The sequence below is a fragment of the Pinus tabuliformis genome, chromosome 4_1 (assembly GCF_031772625.1).
Source record: "Pinus tabuliformis cultivar Carrire ecotype Pingquan chromosome 4_1, CPIR1, whole genome shotgun sequence".
Lineage (NCBI taxonomy): Eukaryota > Viridiplantae > Streptophyta > Pinopsida > Pinales > Pinaceae > Pinus > Pinus tabuliformis.
The window spans coordinates 438,831,009-438,856,020 of NC_142303.1; positions in this window are offsets into that span (position 1 = coordinate 438,831,009).

A 25,012-nucleotide genomic window follows, 5' to 3' on the forward strand; every position below is an offset into this window, starting at 1 on the left:
TACAAACAAATGGCCCTCAAGCAAGCTAAGACGGATAATAAATTATCACGAAAGTACTATGGTCCGTACAAGGTGTTACAAATTGGAGCTTCATGCATCTTCTCGAGTGCACCGAGTTTTCCATGTTTCATTCTTAATGAAGATTATAGGTGAAAATCTCATAGTTCAAACAATATTTCCGGAACTTGACGAGGAAATAAAAATCATAGTGGAACCTTAAGCAGTCACGAAAAAAAGAACCCGACAACTATGAAATCGTTCAATTGTAGAGTATCTCATCAAGTGGAAGAACTTACCCACTGAAGACTTGACATGTGAGGATGAGAATATTTATACAAAAGAATCAAAAACTACTCAAGCGTTGAGGACAACACTTTTTTAAGGAGAGGGGCATGTTGGGTCCCTATACTACTATTGTAGCGCCTTATTGTTAATAGTGCAACCCCCCATATTGTATAGTTGTGCCAATGTAGTCCCCATATTATTATTATTGTGTCCCATAGAAGCCCACTATTGTTATTTTTGTGCCCTTACGATATTATTTTTATGTAGGCTCTCATTATATTGGGACCCCTTAGACTCCTATATATAGAAAGGAGGTATATTTATTTGTATCATTCAAGAATTGTTCATTTGTGTAATATAAAAGAGGTTTCCCCCTCGAAGAGGCTTATCTTGACATCATTGATCTATCTCTTATATTATTTTGTGAGTTGGTTGCATAACACAATTTTTTTGTCTCCATCATGGAAAATTTTAGGGGCTAATGTTCGCCCAATGGGCTAATTTTCCATGATTTTTCCACAAAAAAGATTCGCCAATTTCCAATTTTATAAAAGACGATTCGCCCAAATTTTAGAATATAAAATTATTTTACCTTAAAAATCGCCAACATTATAGAGAGACTATATATAAAATAATTATAAATTTGATTAATTTTACAAATATATCAATAAACATTTATAATTTGCATATTAGGGATTAGTGAGATTCGCCAATGTTTTAAACTTCAAGAAAATTTTCCATCCTTAAAATTTTCCTTGGTCTCCATATGTGCCAGTGTCAGCATTTTCTAGCATCTCATCATCAATATTGATTTCACCTCTACATATGAGAAATAAATGTAAATGAACATGAATATATATTAAATAATTAAATTAAAAAACAAAGAATGAAATTGAAAGCAGTAAATATGTATAATTTCAATAATACATGGCATATATATACATACCAATGAGTGGTTCAACTTCTTCACTTGAATCTATTTCAACATCTTCAACAACTTCATCAATGACTGATGCATTTTCTTCTTCACTTTCTCTTTCAACATTTTAAATCTCATCATCAATGTTATGAGGCAAATCTCTATGTGTTTACATTGCAAAATATTTTTCAAATTATTTCATCAAATAAACATTAAATTACACAATACACTATTAAATTTTAAATATGATTTACAATATGTACATTTACATACCTGGTTCAACTTCTTCTTGTCGAGATTTATTTTCCCTTTCAATATTTAAGTGTTCTTCCTTCTTTCTTCGGTAATATTTTCTCAAGTATTCTCTATGAACCTCAATGTCTCTAATTCGATCATATTTCCTCTTGCAATTTCTTCGATTCCCCATGATAATTCAATCTATATATATTTTTTAAAAATAAATGAAAATTTTATATTAAGAAATATAATTTCAAAGCAAAAATTTTATACCTTAAAAAGAAATTAAAAAAATTTACAATCATGGAGAAGAAGGTGGGTAATAGACATTTTCATTAAAAGAAAAGTTTGAAAAAAACTTTAACATTAAAACCTTAAAAATCTTACTTATGCTATCTACAATATTATTTATCTATTCAAGAAATTTGTTACTTAAAAAAGTTTACTATCTAAAAGCTAGCCCAAAAAAGCTCACTATCCAAAAGCTAGATCCAAAAAAGTTTGTTATCCATCTAGCATATAAATGAAAGCCATATCTTCTGCTTCAACATTATCGGCCCTCAAAGATAATTGAATAACCATCCCTACTCAATAAAAAAGCATCAAGAAAAACCATAATTGTACAATCCAATAGCACTCAACACTCTAGTTGTAATACAAGTATTAAACTCTGGTTCATGTATATCAATAATATAATCCCTAGCACGTCATCCAACTCTACAATCAAATCTTCTTAACATGGTCAAAATTAGAAGCTTTAGTTGTAAACCCTTGTGATCAACAACATTAATAACCCTAAATGATAATTTGATCTAGAAATATGATGACACATTAGCACTGAAAATACACCCTAAATATTCATACAACCAAACCCTGAATTGGGAGCTTGGACAAGCCTAACCTAAACCAACAATTCAACATCCTTCAATAAGAAACTCAATGAGATATATGATAAAAAGTTTCTTTTAAAAATATTTTCATATGAAAATATGTTATCCACAATCTTATTTACCTATTCAAGAAATCTAAAAAAAGTTCACTATTCAAAACCTAGCCAAAAAAGGTTTACTATCCAAAAGGTAGATCCGAGAAAGATCACTATCCAAAAGTTGCATATGGAAAATGTGGGATGAGAGAGAGAAAATGATGTTTCGGTTGAGTTTATTTATAGGTCTCGACTGAAATGGTGACATCCTTTCATTTGACATGCCCACACCATTTTATTTTCACAACCAACGAAAAAAATGAAAATCATTTTCAGCCGAAAATACTAGCTTTTCATCCGAAATATTTTCCTTCGTTAACTTTAACTTTTAGCCGAAAAAATAATTACCTTCTGCTGAACACATTTTTAAGCCAAAAACCTGTAACTTTGCAACCAACAAGAGCTATCTCACATCTTTTCACCCTTTTCCAATTTGGAATGGTTAATCTCCATTAAATATAGTGAATTTACTTTCAGAACCAACACCAACATTTGTAGAATTAGATCTGTTATCACCCCAAGAAACTCTCTTAGGTTGTATCTCAGAGATGCTCTGAAACATTACAAACTCAACAAAATGTTGGATAAATGGTGGATGAATGAAAGAAATGCTGCATATTCAAGCCAGATAACCACTTCTACTGTGATTGACCCCAGACATGGGTGAACACCCCCAGACTACAAGGCTTTAGACCACCAATTACTCACAGTTTTGAATAAAATGTGATTATGGAGAACATTGACCACAACAGCAGATGCACAGGACCCTGTGATGGCCGACTGCAATCAGTTAAAAGGTCTATAAATCAGTTTCCTAATACACAGATAGGATGACAGCTCTCTGGTATTAAAACAATAGAAACCTGCAAACAATATTCAATGATACATGCTAAATCCTAACATAGAGGTGGGATGACAGCCCCTCTGATGCTATACATCAACAACACATGAAATAATGCAAGACAGGCACAGCCTGGAACAAGAAGAAGAAGTGGAAAGTGAGAAATTAACAACAAAAGAAGCTTGTATTAGCTGGAAATGAAGACCAAAAGCTGCAGGTTACACAGTAGTTACAGTCTCCAGAAGTTGAAGCTTACAACAGAATGACACTCATCAACCTCATTACATCTTGTTTTACAGTATATATAGAATTTTTTTACACAATTGCTCTGCTAGGCTATGCATGGAGGTGCCATAACTTACCACCAACCACATTTAGAAACGATTATGGGCCTCTGATACATTCTGATTGTTTTAATTAACAAATTTGACATTCTTTGGTACTTTGATGTCCTTTCTGAGCATATGAAATGTAATGTGTACAAGGCTCCATGACTGATTTATATCTTGTTCTGCTCGAAGCCGTCCTTCTTGTCCTTGACCGTGCTGTCTTTGAATGTGGCAGCTGAACTATTAACTGCGCAGAGTATTGAATATGGGTTCCTTTCTCCTTCGGGCGCACATGACTGCTCAAAACACAAAAATTGCATTGAAAACTGTCGGGATGCGATGGAAGACACAGAGGCAATATCAGCCGTCGGATGAATAAAAACAATGGAGGAGATCACGCAGGAAGAGCTATCGGGAACCAAGGTGGAAGAGAGTTGTGAGCCGACGGATCATAAAAATCGACGGCGGAGATTTGATCAGAGAGGCTATCGGGAGATAGCGCGGACAGGCGAACGCGGACCATCAGATCATATAATGGATGATCAGACGGCTATCGCATGAGGAAGATGCTCACCAGTTAGCAGGCGGGGGACCGTACCGGAAGGGTGGTAAGCGGTTTCCCCGCACCGCTCTTCAGGAATGGTGGTTTACGTACATGGAGGCGCGATACGAGTTAGCGAGTGCCGCGTGTCTGATTTGACAGGCGCGAAACCACTTTCCCCGCGGGTTATCATGCGCGCAGATCTTGGCGGTGGGCGGTGCGAATGCCGTCAGATGATGTGGCAAAAGATTGGACAGTGAAGAATTAACATGCGTTTTGGTTGATATGATAGGTAAGGGGCCCGCCGATAGGTTATGTAAATTGTAAAGGCGCGTAGTTATAATAGGTTAGGACCTTTAGCATCGGGGGTTAAAATAAAAAGGGCTTAAGCGGGGTTTTAATAATATTAAACGAAAAGGTTTATGCGGGGTTTTTAGACAAAAACATGGATAAAAGGGATTTAAAGGGAATTTATGAGGAAGGAGGAAACGACAGTTAGCGGGAGTTATAAGGAGCATGAAATAGAACAGGAACCGACCTCTGCAAGCCTTCATAAAACATGAAACAAGACTGCCACCCCTACCCTCCATCCATCAAGGGTCACAAAATGTAGCAGAGCTAACATGATCTACTTTCACTAGATATAAATTTTATGGAATTTCATAGATATTAGCTAATTTTAACTAATTTTCTAGTGAAATGTGTGCAAAAATTTTCTGAAGGTCGTTATGGTTTAATGAATTAAAAATTTTGTATCTTTCAAAATACATTGTAATAAAATATGGTGCATTACATTGGTCCGTCCTATTTAATGCATAGTGGTTATATTTTTTTTAAATTTTTAACTAATATGATGAGAAACATGGTTCTTTATTAAACATATTCAAAATCTGCAATTTTTTCATATTTGTTCAATACAAACAATTCTAGTGATTATGATATGCATCTGTTGGCTTTGTAAATATAGCCATGCCAAAGTAGATTTTGTCTATATTGTTACAACACATTTGTTTTTCAAAAACACAAGGTTAACAAGGAATAAATTGGGGCCAAAAAACATGACATTTTATCAAACCCTTGATTTTTAAGCAACACGTAGTCAAACAATTGCTAAGTTGACATATCAAATCTAAATAAAAAAAAATCTAAAAAGTAAGCAATAGAAATCTAATAAAATTTCTAACGAGCTTTTTTTTAAATGAAATTCTAAACAAAAAATTTACTTTTTCTTATAAGAAGTTGAAAAAATTCTAAAAATGACATTTGTTTCCTCAAAAAAGGGACAAAAGTGTAACCCATCTTCACAACCAGATGACTCTAGGGCATATGTAGTATAATTTAATAACCATTGTAAATAAATGGTCCAGCAAGCATATTCACATCTACAAGTTATTCAAGAATCCACAAAAGAATTGATGCCACTTAAATAACAAGGTTTGCAACTGTAGGGATTCATAAATGTCATCTGGTAATTAGAGGAATGACCAAAAGAGTATTTGAAGGCCCCATCAAACCTCCCAAGGGTTAGTAGCAAGGTATTAACCTATAATCCAGTTGTTGTCAATTGGGATATGAAGATACAAGAGAAATTTGAGGAATATATTTCCATATAATTGCTCATGTATTAATAGAGTCATTCTCTACCTGAAAGGATCATCAAAGTGAATAAAATTCCATGTATTGGAGATGAAAGGGGAGTAATCAATGTAAAATAAGTAAACTAGGAACTAGAAGAGGTCCTCAATTCTAGATAGATATCTTTCAACACTTGTACTAGCAAGATTGACAAGGAAAACCTTAAGAATCACTTAGTGAAACCAACAAAGAAAAAAACAATACTTAATTCCTATGTAGTCACATTGAAATGAGAATTTCCCACATTCTCCTAGAGTAGTAGATTATCCTAGAGCACTAAAGAGTATTATGTTTTAATTGAGAGTTTACTTTGAAGTAGGATCAAAATGATTGGATCCTATCATGAAGTATGGGTAGTGTATATTAAGGTGATTGAAAAGATTCCACTCGAAGATGAAGTTGTCTTGTACAAATTATTCTTGTTATTCTAATTAGAAAATAGAAGATAAAAGTTGTAACTTCCCTAACAAGTCCAACAATCTTAGGATGTAGTTACTATTCAGGCCTATCAATACTTCTAAGCAAAATGTAAATAGGACCTTTTTTTCATATTTTTTTAATTCTTGTAAATAATATATTGGGAGTTGGTGTATGCGTATTATTTTTTCCATTTAGTATAGATAATTTGTGAATGCCATTGTTGAATTTCACTTCATATACATGGTTGTTCTCAAATGATTCATTTATTTACACATCCATGAGATTCATTGTTTTTATTTTTAGACTAATATTAAAACTTAGTTGTAATTCCATACATCTTGTTTTAGCTTAGTTTCTTTCTTCATTGAGTACTTATTCGATCAAGGATAACTATTTTGTTTTCTAATTTCAATAATTTAAGTGTGGGCTACCATCCAATACTATATCTAATTATCCCCTTGTTGTGTATTTGTGCATTTCTTGCTCATTGCTTTAAATTCCATCATTTAATTCCCATTATATAGATTATAGTAGTTTCATTACTGCACTTAGGATATTCGATAGCTTAATAGGTTCACCCTCACCATTGTGAGCACCTCACACGTCTCACAACATTCACCCAAAACCAATTTGTAATGAAGTAGAAATTTGTATAGGAGTCTCTTACCAAATGGTGTGAGGCATAATTGGAAACTCAAAATAGAGAGAACCACTAATGTTTTTTGGTACAATGATATCGGATCAAACTTTATATTATTTATCATTCATTTTATGTTTTCATGGTGGAAAAGGTAGAGGAATCAACTCACATGATCATTTTATCGGTGGGTCCCAGTTTGGAAAATTGGGGTCTAAAAACCTCTAGAATATGTTTGAGGCATCAAATGGTGTTTTTTTGAGGACAAATATTTCTTCATTATGTGAAACATTCCTAGACCTATTATTCATGGACATACCTTTCCAACCACATAATAATTTCCTTAATCAAAGTCTGTATGCAAAAGTTACGCCACACAGAATTTGACCTTCCTGTATTGACCACCATGATTCAAGAGGATTCCACATTATCCCCCATTATTCATGGAAAGGGAATATCAATTCTAATTAAGAAGGCTCTAAAATATTTGATATTGTAACTCTAGTTAAGAGTTGAAGTATTCAAACTTAACCACCAATAGACCATCGAGTTGTGTTATAATCGAGCCAATAGGATGAAAATGGATTCCATTCTATTTGATTAGATTTTGTTCCTTAAATAAATGTGAGAAGTATATGAGAATGGATATGGGAGAGAAAAAATAGAGGTTTTATGCACTGTAACATACCACCAGCCACAAGTATCACTTTTTTGTACTTGCATGCATTTCCATTTAGAGAATGAGAGGGTAGAGAAGCCTCACCTTCCAACTAGATTCTCTCCACACAAGTTTTCTAAGGTCAATTGTTTTTTTATTATGGTTGTAAGTGATTATATTTTCATATATTCTCTATTTTCTTCATTTTTTATATTACATCCATAAAGACAGTAACTTAATAAATCTAGAAGGCTAAGGAAGATAACGTTCACAATATAGATTTTAGATTTTCCCTTAGGAATATCCAAGCTATTTTACAGATCATATTGGTATCAAAGTGGGTTTCGTTGAGTATATTGTGGGAGTTGTAGGGGATCCATATTTGTTATGTTGAAATTCATAAAATCCCATCCGTGGCCAATGAATCTGTTAATAACCCTAAAGTTCCTACAAAGGATAGGTTTTTGTGGCTAGAAGTAGAATACAAAAATATAAATGATAGTGTGATCCTCATGGGGTTCTTGAAAAATAATATTTGTATATATGAAGAATATGGAAGCTCTAAGGTGGAGGCTGGATTGCATGGGGAAACTACATATCGAGAAGAGAAAGAAAGGGGATCTAAAAAGGACCCTGGTAGGATCAATCTAGTTTGAGTGTCATGAACCATTCAAAATCCTTATACAATATGGAAACAAAAGTCAACATCAAGCCCTATCAAACTGATATTGAATCTCTAAATTTAAATCACTAGTTGCAATAGTTAGAAGTTCAAGTTTAGTGTTCATGATATAGAGGAAGAACATACAATTTTGTTTGCTGAGCTAAAATTAGTTGGCCATCCCATGACCATGTGGGAAATCCACCTAGAGACCCTAAGGTTGGAGGGAGATCCTTTATTGAAAAATTGGGACAATAAAAAATCTCATCAAGTAACAATTTTACCCTATTAGGTACATATGGGAGCAATGGACCTGATGGCATTAATTCTAGTAGTAGTAGGGGCAAAGTGTACAAGAGTACATCACATAATTCAGAAGATGTAAATATTGTCAAGTATCTCCCCAAAGAACCCATATGTACTCCTCAAGTTTCTTAGGGGTATACAGAACCATTTGTGGAATCAAGTGATGCTATTCAATCCTAGATCAATGGATGAGGCTTATATACAAGCATAGTACTTGGAGAACATTGTCCAAAAGAGAGGGAAATCAAGTGGGTCAAAGAAGGAGGAGAACTATGATGATTCTAAGGAGGGGAAGAAGATGTGGAAAAGAGAAAAAGAAAAAATGAAAATAGCCAAAATACATCAGTGCAAGTATCCCAACAACTAATGTAACCATTTTAGATTGATTTTCATACAGAGGAGAAGTCCTCGAATTGGCATCAAAAGCTTGACTTGAAGAACAAAGAGGAATATTCTAAGAAGAAAAATCACATGGCCATTGATTCAAGAAACCTAGTAGAAAGTAGCTAAGTTGTGTATGAGAGTATTTCCTGTACATTAGTGCAAAATAGGGTGAATTTGAGTATCCTTAAACAACATGAAAAGAAGGAAATGACAAAACTCTTCCATATAAGGATACAAGTCAAGAAGGAAAAAAAATAATGGTTTGCTCGATTGAGGACCACAATCAATCTCATTACAATAGAGTTATTCAAAAAATTCTGATTAGAAGTTCCTAATAATCTAAGCCCATATGCATTAGGATGGAAAAATAAGGATGTGGAAATGAAGGTAACCAAATAGTGCAAAATGAAATTTACTATAAGTGTACATTTTGTTGATGAAGTAGATCTAGATGAGGTTCTCCTTAATGTATAGTGATGTTTGTAATTCCCTATATGTATATGCAAGATGCACTCTTCATGTATAGAGCTAACTAGTACAACTTCATCAAGGATGGAAAATCCTTCACCATCAACACATGTAAGGGAAAGTCTAAAATGTTGTTGGTAAGTGTCGAACAAGCCAAGAAATTGATCAATTCTAGCAAGAAGCATTTTTCATTAATTTTAAGAGAAAATCACTTTGTATAAGAGTCAGTCAAAGTGAATTCATCCATAGAGGGGTGTACTAAGGATGAAAAATAACAATTGGAAGAGTTGATATATGAATATAGGGGTGTGTCCCAAGAGCCTAAAGGGCTACTTCCCAAGAGAGAATTGGATCATGAGATCAATATATTTCCATAGTCCCCATTCCCAAACATTGGGTTGTTCTAGAAATCTATTATAGAAGAAAGTGAGCTGAAGAAGTAGTGCACCAACTACTAGAACATGGTGTCATTTGACAAAGTACCTCACCATGTGGGTCACCCATTAACACTATGATGAAGAAGGATAGGACATGGTAGTTGTGTATTAATTATAGGGAATTAAAAAAAATTATTCTCAATAAAATGTATCCACTACCCAAGATAGATGATCTATTGAATGTGTTTCATCAAGCCAAATACTTCACCAAGCTAAACTTAAAGTGAAGATATCACTAGGTTTGGTTTAGAGGAGAAGATGCTTGGAAGACCATCTTCAAAACTAGGAAGGGTTTTTATGTGTTTATTCATGTCGCTTGGTCTATATAATTCACCAACTATGTTTGTGAGCTTAGTAAATTGTATATTATTCCCTCTTATGAATTCATTTGTTATTGTCAATTTGGATGATATATTGGTATATAATGTTAACTGGGAGGAGCACATATCACATTTTATGTAGGTACTAGAGATATTAAAAAAGCACCTCCCACTATAAAATATCAAGATGTGTAGGTTTGCATAACAATATTTTGTGTATTTTGGGTATGTGATAGGTGGATGAGAGTTATATAGTAGAACGTACTAATATGGAATCCATCATGAACTGTTTAGTGCCAACTACTATTTTTTGTGTCAAGTTTTTTGTTGGGGTAGCATAATAGTTGAGAAAATTCATAGCCTCATTTTCAGTAGTAGCAACACCACTCCACATTGTAATAATAAGTGGCAAGGGTTTCTAGTGGGGAAAGGCTCAATGAAGAGCATTTGAGGAGTTAAATAAGACAATCAGCGAAGCACCAATTTTGGCATTACCAAACTTGCAGTAGCTCTACGAAGTGGAGACATATGTGATTCAGTATGTTATGGGAGTGGTCTTGATGCAGGGAAAAAGAACTATATGCTACCATCCTAAATTATTTCATGGGGTGGCTCTCAACTAGCCTACTTATAACAAGGAGCTATATTCCATGGTGCAAGATATCAAGAAATGGAAACACTATTTGATGGGAAAGGATACAATAATCAACATAAATCACTAGCCATTACAGTACATGTAGGCCCATAGTAAGCTACGACATACAAGGAATTACAAGTGGATGTGGTTTCTACAATAATTTCATTTTACAATAACTCACAAGAAAGGAAGCATAAACAGGTTGGCCAACATTCTTCTAAGGACACCCACATCAAATATCACAGATTTGCAAATTATTATGCAAATGAACCCATTCACCCATCATACATACAAAGTGACATATTTAGAGGATAAATACTTCAAGGAGGTGTTTTGGTGGTTGTATATCCAAAGTCATGTGCATGAACGTGATAGCACAGTCAACTATAGTCCCTAGGATTGGTTACTCTACAATCTAGATAACATATATGTTCCTAAATGTGGGTTATTATAGCTTAGTAGCGAGAATCACAACTCAAAGTTTTTAATTCACTGTTGTACTTAGGAGGAGGATTAGTTAGTATAATGTAATGTTAGAAAATTTAAAGCATTCAATCAAAATAATACATTTATTAAGTGAGATCATTGAACACATGATATAGATTGCAACCCATCTGGGAGAAAACTATAAAGATATTTTAAATTATTTATTTATGTAGGCACCAACCTACTACTACAATCTTTGTATGAAATCACCTATAGGATACACTAATCCCCTCTGATTTACAAGTTCCAACTTTCTAGAGACACTAACCCTAATATTTGTAAGCACTAACTTGTGAGAGATACCAATCCCCTAATATTTGCAAGAACCAACTTGTAGGAGACACCAATCCCCCTTGGATTTGCTAATGCAATATATCTTTTTCCTCAGCAATAGATTATTGATCACATTTTGAGACTAGATCTATAAGCACTCTTATTAACTCTAAATTTTTATACTGCTTGACATCTTATATATCTCTTTTTCTCTTTACTATAATACCTACCATATCCTTTGTGGTTAACTAGTAGTCTTCTTAGACACTGCATAAAACTACACTCCACTCTACACCTCACAACTTATTTCTTATTTTTTATTATACTGGATCTCACTCACAACTCACTCACTACTCCCACATTTATCGTGGACACACATGTACACTAATAGCACATTCATATTTATATGTATAGTGCCACCTTTGGTTTTATTTGTCTCTCAACTTAGCTCTATCTCAAACCAAGTACTTTATTTTACTTGCATATCTCTCTTCCCTCCAACTGCATGAAACATAGAATTTGATCCCTTAAAACTTCATGTGGCCATACCCTGTGACCATATCCTTTAACCAAATTGTGACAGTAAAAACATTGACCATTTGTACTAGATATCAAAGTCCTCATATCCTCCTAATTAAAGACTTATCCCTTAGTACTTAGGAGTTGGGCCAAGAGAGAATACGACCATGTGTCAAGAATATAGTCTTGACTTGTTGCTTCAATGAATCACAAGTCTAGTTTGTTTATTGATGTCTCTCTTAAAAAATATTGAATACATGGATACCTAGATACCCTTTGAGATCTTTAGCTCTGAGTGCTAGACCATTAAGCACTCCATACCACACGTTGTGACCTTTGTTATAACATACTAATCCATTATTCTTCCAATTGTAATTTTTTAGGTAGAAAGAACTTTAGGTGCATACATTTTGATGCTTAATTACAATAGATGGCATTTTCCCTCGTCACAGTAGTCTGATCTACACCACAGGGTCTACCAAGTAGATCATCAAGGTACCCTTGTATGGAGCCCATAAGGGTGGAGCCATTACTTTTCTATGAATAAGGCCCACAACCTTGGATTTTTAGACAAAACTAAATATATAGGAGAACATTCCCAAACTAGGTCCTGACGTGAGTCCCAAGACCTTTGGGCCTACCACATCAATATGCTATGGACCAATAACTTTTTAACATGTGGTAATTATACTAGGTCATATCTACCACTGTTAGGATATTCCGACACATAGAAAATATCTAAGTATAACTTGGTCTAGTGTAGAGTTAGGTAAAGTGTGTTTCTTTACTCTGTACTTTTGTAAGTTACAATCTGACGATCATGATATGTAGTGATCTGATGGTTCATTCTCTCCTTGGTATTACCAACACTTGATCCCTGGCTTAACACCCGATTGGTCCATGATCTGTATTTAAAGAGCATGGAGGGTCATTTGTAGGGTAACCATTCATGAGAGAAGCTTATGTAAATTTTCATTCTTTTATTAATAAATTTCCTAAAGTGGTCGCGTTGGCTTAGGCCATGGACTGTTTCCCTCTTTAATGGTTTTAACCACGTCAAGAATACTGTTGTATTGATCTTTGATATGTTTGTGAGCGATGTCCTTTGGTGTTCTATCTGAGGAACTTACCCTGTAAATTCCTACATGGTATCAGAGCCTTTAAGGCCTTTGTTGAAAAACAATCTGGACATCAAATTCTTAAGCTAAGATCTGATAATGGCGGAGAATATGTTAACAACAAATTCATCAACTTTTGCACTAAGAATGGAATTCAAATGCAACATACTGTTCCATATACTCCACAACAAAATGGTGTAGCTGAAAGGAAGAATCACACCTTAAAGGAAATGGCTAATTGTATGCTTCAATCTAAAGGACTTAGTCTTAATTTTTGGGCAGAAGCAATTAGTTGTGCAAATTACATAGTAAATTGCACTCCTACTAAGGTTTTAAAGAATATCACTCCAGAAGAAGCATTGAGCTCAATTAAACCAGATGTAAGCCACTTTCATGTTTTTGGAAGTGAAGCATGGGCCCATATTCCAGATGAGAAACATAAAGCTTTAGAACCTAAGAGTGGAAAATGTATTTTTGTTGGATATTTTGAAGATGTCAAAGGATATAGACTTATTCCACTTAAGTCCAAAAATGTTATCATTAGAAGAGATGTAGAGTTTGCTGAAAATATATCGGCCTACGAGCCTAGCTCAGTGGACGTGCCACCTCTCTCTATCGCTTCTACTTCTGAAAATATTTCTTCTTTAGATGAAGACAACGAGGATGAAAATCCTCCCCCACCTTCTCAGGATCCTCCTTCAGGTCCTCAGCTTCCAAAATGGGTCCGTGCTACTCGGGATGCAGTAGGTGCTCTTGCTGTTGATCCTACAGATCAATGACATACATGTTCTCAGTTCGATAGAGCCTCTTCTTTACTAGCTCAAGCTTCAGCGAATTATGATCCTGACACCTTTGCAAAAGCTTCAAGCCATCTAGATTGGGACGCAGCTATGAATGAAGAATATCATTCATTATTAGCAAATGATACATGGGATCTTGTTCCTCTACCAAAGGGATGAAAACTTGTTAGACGCAAATGGGTTTACAGAACCAAGTATGGACCAGATGGAAAAGTTGATAAACATAAAGCTCATCTTGTTGCTAAGGGTTTTTTAGAAGTAGAAGGCATTGACTATACTGAAACATTCTCCCCTGTTTCCAAAATGAACTCTATCCGCCTTGTTCTTTCCCTTGCTGCCTCAGTCCATAAGATGGATGTTAAATCTACCTTCTTGCATGGGGACTTGCACGAAGAAATCTATATGGAACAACATATTGGCTTTATGCAAATAGACTCCAGCCTCGTATATCAGCTTAATAAATCCCTTTATGGTCTTAAGGAAGCCCCTTTGGCTTGGTATGCCAAAATGGACAGCTTTCTTTTAGAAACTGGCTTTTCTAGGTGTCATTCTGATAATATTATCTACACCAAGAAAGTGGGCAGGCCTCTTATCATTCTTGTTCTTTATGTTGATGATCTTATCCTTATTGGTAGTGATCCCAACCTTATAAACCATGTGAAGTCCAGCCTTAAAAAGAAGTTTGAAATGAAAGACTTAGGACACTTGCATTATTTTCTTGGTCTTCAAGTCTTGCAATCCAAGGAAGGTATATCCATTTCCCAGTCCAAGTATGCAAGTGATCTTCTACACCATTTTCACATGGAAGACTGTAAGCCAGTGCCTTCTCCCTTTTAGTATGGAGCCAAACTTTTAGTCACTTGTACTTCCCCTGAAGTTGATGCTACCTTATACCATCAACTTTTAGGAAAAATTTTGTATCTGACCCATACTCGTCCTGACCTTTCCTTTGTTGTTGGCCTTATTGCTTAATTTATGAAAAACCCACATGAAATTCATTGGAAATCAGTTAAAAGAATACTTCATTATGTTTGAGGTACAGTTCAGTTTGGGATTCATTACAGTGCAGAAGCATCTCCTCTATTAGTTGGTTTCACTGATTCCAATTGGGTTGGTGACCCTGTTGATCGGAAGTCTACTGCAGGTAATGTGTTCACTCTTGGTTCAGGACCTATTACATGGGCTTGCAAGAAACAAAGTGCCATTTATCTTTCTTCAACAGAAGTAGATTATCGTGGTGCTATAGAAGCTAGTAAGGAAGCCTTGTGGCCTTGTCAGATCCTGTCAGAGTTTGGCTTTCAGCGACAGCATCTGACTACACTTTGGTGTGATAATCAAAGCTCCATTCAACTTTGAAAACATCCAGTCTAAAATCATCACAACAAACACATTGAAATAAACATGCACTTCATCAGAAAACTCATTCATGACCATGTTCTTGAAGTGCAATATTGTTCAACAGATGATCAAGTTGTAGACATCTTTACAAAGGCTCTCACAGAGGCAAAGTTTAATAAACTTCGATTTATGGTTGGAGTTCAGGAAGTTTTCACTAAGGGGGGTTAGGCTCTAATGCCTCCTTCCTTCTCCTATTGTGTCATATTTGTACATCCTTCAATCCTATCCCAAGTTTTTCTTAAGGGGGGATGTTAGGATATTTTGACACATATGAAATAGTCAAGTATAGCTTGGTCTAGTGTAGATTTAGGTAAAGTGTTTTTCTTTAATATGTACTTTTGTAACTTGCAATCTGACGGTTCATTCTCTCCTCAATATTACCGACACTTGATCCATGGCTTAACACCTGATTGGTCCATGATCTCTATATGAAGAGCATGGAGGTTCATTTGTAGGGTAACCGTTCATGAGAGAAGCTTATGTAAATTTTCATTCTTTTATTAATAAATTTCCTGAAGTGGCCATGTTGGCTTAGGTCGTGGACTGTTTCCCTCTTTGAGGGTTTTAACCACGTCAAGAATACTGGTGTATTGATCTGTGATCTGTTTGTAAGTGGTGTCCTTTGGTGTTCTGTCTGAGGAACTTACCATGTAAATTCCTACAACCACATTATACTAGATAGTAGCCTTGACATTCATATATAAAATGGACTCTAGTGTCTAATGCTCTAGTACACTGGTATGGGACCCACCATTACTATGTTATTTTCCAAGTCAATTTCCAATTCAATTTCATTTTCATGTGCTATAATGAATAAATTCCTATCACATGTCTAAGTGTTGACATGTCACATGAAAATAATCTAATCAACAAGCCAAAAAATGCATTTCTTCTTGCCATCTGTCAGTTGTTGTTACTTCTATGTCATCATCTCTGCCACTTGTCATCCATGTGGTGCTATGTAATACCTCAACCAACTGACACTGAATATGAACCTTTACTTTACACTATATGCCTAGTGCCCAATACCCTAGTGCCCCAATATCGAGGCCCACTAGTGGTAAATCATCCACCACAAGTCATCCACTTCACTGCCACCTATCTACAAATGAGGTTCCACCTATTAGCCAGGACAAAAGTTTAAAAATTTGATGCAATTGGTTAAATGTTTAACTTAGTGAGTTACCAAATATATGGATCCTCATATATAAACATGACCAAAGTTGAGTCTAGTGCCAGGTACCCTAGTATGGTTAACACCACTAAAACTATATGGTACCCTTTAATCACACCTTAATCATGACTTAATGAACATGATTTAACAAATCCATTTTGGTGCAATTCCATTTCATTTTAGATTTAATGTCTTCACCCTTGTTTTTATATACTAGCACCACCTGAGTTTATATATTAACATCTGAATCCCTAACATTAATAAGAGTCATTGTTCTCTCTTTGTGATAGCAATGTATACTTCCCTTGAACTTGACATAAATGAAACATGTAACTTTTGAGCATTATTGTTAATATGTGATCCTGCTAATCTACAATATCTTGATGACCAATCTATAATTTATCAACCAATCTGGATGTAATTTCTCTCCCTTTGACATTAATGGAAAGGGGCTATGTTTGCAACTTCTAACTCTCCCTATCTAATTGTCAACAATTCACTACTTACAGTTTGACTCCCCCTATGACATCAGTAGGATACAATCCTTGATCATTCATGTCATCTCATCTTCATCTCTGATTCTCTGGTGCCTCTAAAATGATACTTATTCTTATTAATAAATCTCTCCCTATTTCAATATAACATGAGCACAAGACAATTAATGCTACTAATTCCCGCAATTACAGATGTATAGTATGATACTAGTTTGTGGATGTGGATACCAATTATGTATATTCTAGAAGCTTTCCATTTCATCATCTTCTCTAACATATCACTTTCTAAAGTCTTCATAGCCTTGACATGTGGTTAAGAGCTACCATACCTCATACTTACGAGACTAATGAGATGGGAAACATATCGCTCCCAACATTTGCCTTAGATATTTGAATGGCTCTCTGAGAAGAGTTCAATAAACTTATCTGCAATTTTTTCTTTTGTACCAATATATTCCAACCTAAAAATATGATCGACTACTTTTTCTCTAAGGAAATGATATTTGACAGGAATATGGTTTTCTTAGAATTTATAATAGAATTATCGTAAATATTAATCACACTTGTATTGTCACACATAATTGGAATAGGGTGAGCATATTCTACTTTAATGTCTTTCAAAGTTTTTTTCATCCAGAGGACCTCACGGTAGCATGAAATTGCTACAATATACGCTAATTCATCTATAGACAAAGAGATGGAGGTCCATTTATTTCTCAACCATGATGCTGAATGGTTTCCCAAGAATAATGTTGCTCCAATTACATTTTCCTTACTGTTAACACTCCATGCTCAATTTTCATTTGTGTATGTTGTTAGAGTTAATTATTTTCTCCTCTAGTACCAAAAGCCAAAATTAATGGTTCCCTTAAGGTATTTGAAGATTATTTTTACTACATTCACATGGCTCTCCGTGGGGAAAGATTGTAATTTGGAAACTAATTCTATAGCATGAATGATATAATGTCTTGAATATACTAAATATAGTAAGCTTCCAATCATTAACATATAGATAGTTTTATTTACTTCAGGGGATTAATCGTCTTCGCTAAACTTTCATCATGTCACCATAGGAGTGTTCACAGGTTTACATCCCTCCATGCCAAATCCTGCAATATTTCTTTCAAATATCTAGTTTTATAAATAAACATCCCTTTCTTTTTTTGCTAAACATATCCTCCAAGGATGAATGCTAGTTCTCCCAGCGTGGACATATCAAACTTTTTCATTTATACTGCAAACATTTGACCCTTTGATCAACATTACTTCCAAAAATTATATCATCCACATATAAAACAATGATCAAAAAATTTTCATTTTCAATATTACTATCTATCATGCCCCTTTGGGATTAGTTTTGTTTAGATATCCATCAAGTATTTAATACCAGAACATTGAAGCTTTCTTTAGCCCATTGGGAGCTTTCTTTAGTATGTATACTTGGTATGTATCTTCTGATAGTTGAAATCCCCCTAAGTAATCAATTTACACCTCTTATTCTAAGTTACCATTGGGAAATGCTAACTTGACACACATTTCATCTACTTTGAATTTTATAAAACATGAAAATGCTAAAAACATTATGATTCCTTCAAGTTCGGCTATCAAGGAAAAGGTTTCTTCAAAATCAATATCTTCTACTTGTGCATACCCTTTCCTGACCAAGCTAGCTTTATTCTTCACTACTTGTCCATCCTCATTTAAGTTTTTTTTGAAGACCCACTTGGTGTCAAATACACATTTGTCTTTTGGTTTGGGCATCAGTTCCCATGTTTCATTATTCTCTATATGATGTAGTTATTCTTTCAAATTATTGATCCAATGCTTATATTCACTAGCTGACAAGAGTTCTAGGTTTACATGGCTTGTTGTTTCTATATTTTTTCTTCTAGTTTTAACTCTTGATTTTGTATGTCCAAGTATCTAACTATTTGGATGGTTCTTTTGAACATACATAGATGGAGTTTTTGGACATACTGATCCTTCCTCTTCTTCTCCCTCTCGTTATTTAGAATCATTTTCTTATTCCTCTTACACATCTTATTTTTCTTATAGCTAAGTTTGAGTAAATGCTTCAGTTACCCTTGAATCAATGCATTCCACTATCTTACACAATATTTCTTTTGTATCACTTGTAGCCTCTACTCTTGGATGAGTAACCCAAGAAGATTCCTTCATCAGCTATGTAGTCAAACTTTCCCAAGTTTTCTTCATTTCTTTTGGTGTAACACTTACTTCCAAGGAATTTTAGATGCACGACTAAGGAAGGTCTACCTTTCCACAATTCATAAGGAGTCCTATCACTATTTACTCCGAGTTCAGATCTATTTAATATGTAAATTTTTGTTTGAACTTCTTCTCCCCAAAAAGTGTTTGGAGCCTTTGCTTCATTTAGCACAACTCTTTCCATTTCTTGCAGAGTTTTATGCTTTCTTCCGATAACCCCATTTTTTTGAGTCCTTGATATTGATAATTTTCATCTAATCCCATGCTTTTCATATAATTCATCGAATTTATCTAAGGTAAACTATCTTCTTCTATCACACCTGAAGCACTTGATCTTTAAATCTATTTCATTTTCAACTTGAGCTTTGAATATTTTGAACTTGCTAAAAGCTTCTAACTTTTCTTTGAGAAATATGACCCATGTTTCCCTTGTATAATAATTAACAAAGAAGTTAAGAACATAAAATATCTTTCACTTGTTAATTTTTGGGTTTTTGTAGAGCAACAAACGTTAGTATGAACTAGCTCTAGTGTCCTAGCTGATGAATATTCTTTTGTCTTGAAATGAACTCTTGTTTGCTTCCAAAACGAACATGGCTTGCCAATACAATCACTTGGCTTTGATATTTTAGGCATGCCTCTTACAAATTATATTTTGATTTAAATTTTACCAAAATCTCAAAGCTGATATGCCCCAATCATTTATTCCATATCTGAGTTTCATCCAATTTGTGAATGTAATATTTTTCTTGCTCCATCAAGAACATACATATTGCTAGGGGTTCTGATTTATTTTTCATTACTTTCCTAGATTCCACTTTCCTTATTTCACATCCAATAAAATGAAATTTGAGATCACCTCCTTGGTCACACATTTGATTGACACTTAACAGATTATTTTTTAGACCATCAAAGAATACGACATCTTGAGCATTATCATTTCCACTATTAAGACTAACAATTATTTTACCCATTGTTTTGGCTAGTGCATTATTTCTGAAAGTAACACTTCCTCCTTCTTCTTCCTTTAAAGATAAAAATTTATTATTGTCCCCTGTCATGTGGTTCGAGAACTCGTTGTTAATATACCACTATCATTCTTCGTTGTGAGCATATAATGTAAATCCACATTCTTTAGATTTGTTTTGCTTATTTTTCCTCCTCTTGGTGTTTTATTTTTGTTTCATTTGCTTGGGAATATGTTTCCTAAGGAGATTTATTAAACTTCTTCTATAATCCCTTGCTTTAGGTCTCCAAGAGATGAGAAAATCCATTGTTCTTGCCAACATTATTAACATAAGAATTTCTAGATCTAGGCATTCAAAACTAACCACATCTAACATTTAAATTTTTGAAATATCTATAGGCTCTAACATTTACATCCTTATGACCAACGTTATGACATGAAAAATAGTAGGTATGAAAGAGATTTGGATACCTTGGTGTGACGAATCTTCTTCATAGAATTGACCTTCGAGACCTTCTTTGTTTGTTGGCTTGAGAAGGTTCATGCTTTTGTTGTTGCTTGCTACATTGTTATTTGTGAGGTTATTCTAACCATTTTTTTCGCTAACTTATTACATTATTCCTTGCTTTTATTTATTTGGTGCTTGGTCCTTTTAGCATATTAGTTCAACTCCTGATTTCCTTTGTTCTTGATCTATTCGAACTTGATTATGTTTTGACTTTTTCATGATATTATTTATATGTTATACCTATTTTGTTGTTGACGATATTTGATTGTTGAGAATATTATCAAGATTTTTAGATCCATTTACAAATATTAGGTCCATATCCATTTGAGCTTTAAAATTTTCTAGATCTTTTCTTAGAGAAATTACCTCTACTTCAAGCCTTTCACAATTTCCCTCCCATTATATCAGTTGGTTTGTGAGGATTTCTTGTTTTCTCTTTTCATCTTTGAGTTGGGGCTTCAAGAGGTTGGTTTCTTCTTCATTTGAATTAGGGTATCTCTTTTCATATTTCATAGATAGTTCCTTTCTAAAGGATGCGTTATCATCTTCTAGTCTTTCATAGATTTTTTTGTTGTTGTTTAACTGATTTATTAGAGCTTCTTCAATTCTTTTTTCTTCTACTGATTGAAACTTTATAACATTTATTGATTCTTCATAAAAGAAATCATTTCCCTTGTCTATATTTTTTAATTTCTCCTTCGACCTTTTGTTCTCTCTTCGAATATTCTTTAATTCATTTAACGAACTAATTTTCTCACCTTCAAGGTCTAACTCAACTTCAACAACTTCTTCCTCGGGGTCTAAAATATATTTATAACTATACTTGGTCTCTATGGCCATAAGTAGAAATTCCTTTTCCTCTTCATTAGATGTATGTTCATTACTTTCTTCTAATGAGCAACTGTCCTCTTTAGAATAAAATATTTTCCTTTTGAGAGGCTTTCCCTTTTTATATTTGTGAGATCTAATCCTATTCTTATATTCTCTTTCTTTTTCATGATCTTCTACCTTAGTATAAGGAGATTTAGAATAAAAATGACCAATTCTACGACAATGAAATAATTTAAGGGGTAACTTACCTTTATACTTGATAATCCCATTTTTAGCTTCCATACGAATTGAGCTACCTTTCGATATTATTTATAGTTGGAGAAATCTTGAGCTTGATGTTCATTTGTTTTCCTTGAAACTTTGAAGATATATTCCATTGGTCTTGACCTCTATTTTTCGATCCTCACTTCATATGTTATGAGGATTCAATGTGGTTCATCCGTACTTAAAGTGTCTAGATCTTTCATCTCCTCAATCGCTAAAATATTGGCATTAAATCTCATGGAAAGAGATATTAGCACTTTCTAAACAAGTACTGCATCATCAACCTTTTCATCAATTCCTTTAATAGTGTTTATAGTTTCATCTACCTAAAGAAATAATATAATATCTTCATCTTCACTCATTTTTAAACTTTCAAACTACATTCTATGTGTTTGGAGGTTGGCTCTCTTTACGTTGTCATCTCCTACATAGCTACTCTGAAGCTTATTCCATATTTCCTTGTCAGGCTTACACATTGCATCAATTTAATAAAATTAGATTTGTTATGACTACATAGAATTACATTAATTGATTTTAAAGGTCTTTCTCCCATTTGGATATGTTGGAGGATTTTTTATAGTTGTGTATCTATCTATAATAGACATACAAATGTCAAAACCAAGAGACATCAAATAGGTTCAAAATCTTACTTTCCAGAAAGCATAATTTATTCCATCAAATAGTGGTGCTCTATTTGAAGAGGCTCCATCCTCATTGGCCATTGGTCTCTTCATGATATACCTTCTAGTGGCTAAACTATCTCTGAAGGAAACCACTGTAATACCAATTATTGGATTTGTAGTTATACTGACAAAGTGGTGAATCAACATAATTTAATTTTACACAATTAAATCATTCAATCAAAAATAAGACATCTATAAATTGAGAGAATTAAACATAGGATATATGTGGAAACCCATATTGGAAGAAGCCATAAGAATTATTTTAATTAATTTATTTATGTAGGCTCCAACCTACTATTACAATATTTGTAGGAACCCATCTATAGGAGACACCAACCCCCTCTAATTTTCAAGCACCAACATTCTGGAGACGCCAGTATCCTCAGATATGCAAGCACCAACTTGTTTGAGACACCAATCCACTCATATTTGCAAGAAAGTACTTGTAGAAGACACTAACCCCCCTTCGATTCGTTGATCCAATATATATTTTCCCCACACATCCACTTTTCATCATATTTTTAGACTAGATATATAGGCACTATTCTTAATTCTACTCACTCAAACTTTTGTATCTCTGATATTTTTGTTTTTCTCCTCACTACAAAATTTATCATATATTTCATTGTTAACTAGGAGACTTATCACAAACTACACAAAAATATGCATTGCTTTACACCTCACTACCCGCTTCTTCTCTTTTATTGGCACAGATCCCACACACAACTATCCCCCTACTAACATAATGTTCATGCACACGCATGCACACTTAGCTCTAAGTGCCAGAACATCATGAGGGTTTCATTGGGGGAGAAATATCATGCCACGTGAATTCATATTAGGGGATATATATTGAGGAAAAATTGAAACAATATATTGAGCATATAATAGGGGGTAAAAGGTTTTTATATTGGTAGGTATAAAAAATTGGAGCTCAAAGTTAACGAAAAAATATAAAGGGTTATAAAAATGTTAATGAAAAAATGCATACCTACAATATCTAGTGAAATTAGGGGTTTTTTAAATTGGGAAGGTGAATTGGGTTCATACTGATAGGGCGTTAAATAATGTGATTTTTAGAGGTATTTTCCAATATCTAGTAAAATTAAAGGTATAATTTAGTATGCCATGAACGCATGAGATATGTGATAGGTTCATCAAGTGAAGCCCTCATGTAGACCATTAGGCACTCAATATCACATCTGGTTACCTCAGTCTTAACATATCTCTATGATACTCTTGTAATTGGAAATGCCCCATAAGATTGAACATCAATTGATGGGAATTTTCACCCTTAATTGTAATTGATGATGTTTTCCCATGTCACACTAAACCACTAAAAACTAGAGGTTATTCCAAGATAATCAGCTTGATACCCAGGTATGGATCCAACAAGGGCTCAACCCTTGGTTTTTTATGTTAAGGCCCACAACATTGGCTTTTTAGCCAAGACTAAATACATGAGAGAACCTTCCCAAACTAGGTCCTAGCTTCGAGACCTTTAGGCTTGACACATCACTCCACTATGGACCAATCAATATTCACCACATGGTCCTTATACCATGTCATCTATTCCAAGTCATACCTACCACATCATACAAAATACCATTCATGACGTTCATATATAAAAATGGACTTTGGTGTCGGGTTTTCCAGTATTGTGTTATGGGATCGACTATTTCTGTCATCTTCCAAGTCACCTATCATTTCGTCTTCCATGTCATCTGATACAACCAATTTTTTCCTACCATGTGTGTAAGTGCTGACATGTACCTACCATGTGTCACTTTCCAACCATCAAGTTTGTTGGCCAAAAAATCCATTTCTACTTGCCACACATCACTTGATACTACTACCAAGTCATTGGATCTACCAATTTTCATTCACATAGCATTAAATCATACCTGAGGAACATCACACTAGATATCTATATTTATTTTATGCTATATGCATGGTTCCCTGACATGGGGGCTTGAAAGTGCAATTCCTCTACCACAATTTCTCCACGTCACTACCACTTGTTTGCTAATTAGGCTCTACCCACTAACCATGACAAAAAGTCAAAAATGTGATTCATTTGGTTGTGTTTAACTTAGTGAGCTAAGCATCTCTAGAAGCCCAGATATAAACCTGACCAAAATTAAATCTAATGCATGGTACCTTAGTATGCTTAACATTTCTAAACCTATTTTGTACCCTTTAGTCATAGCTTAATAACATATTAGTGAATGATATTTAAGAAAATAGTTTGTTAAATTTTAGTTTCAAGTTCTTTGTCCTTGTTTTTATACATTGATGCCTTTTAAGATTATATATTGGAACTATATCCTTGAAATGAATAAGGGTCATTTATCTCTCTTCATACCATCAATGTGTTAATTTTTCTTAGGGCTATATTGTTTTTTTCTTTGATAATTGCATTTATTCATTAACACGTTACATTCACCCCATAACATTATAACATTATTAAGATTTACATCACTATCCAGCAGGATATGCAATTATGTCGAAACAAAAATATCATCATTATCAATGCACCAGAACATAAAGGAACAATAGAAGGATAACATT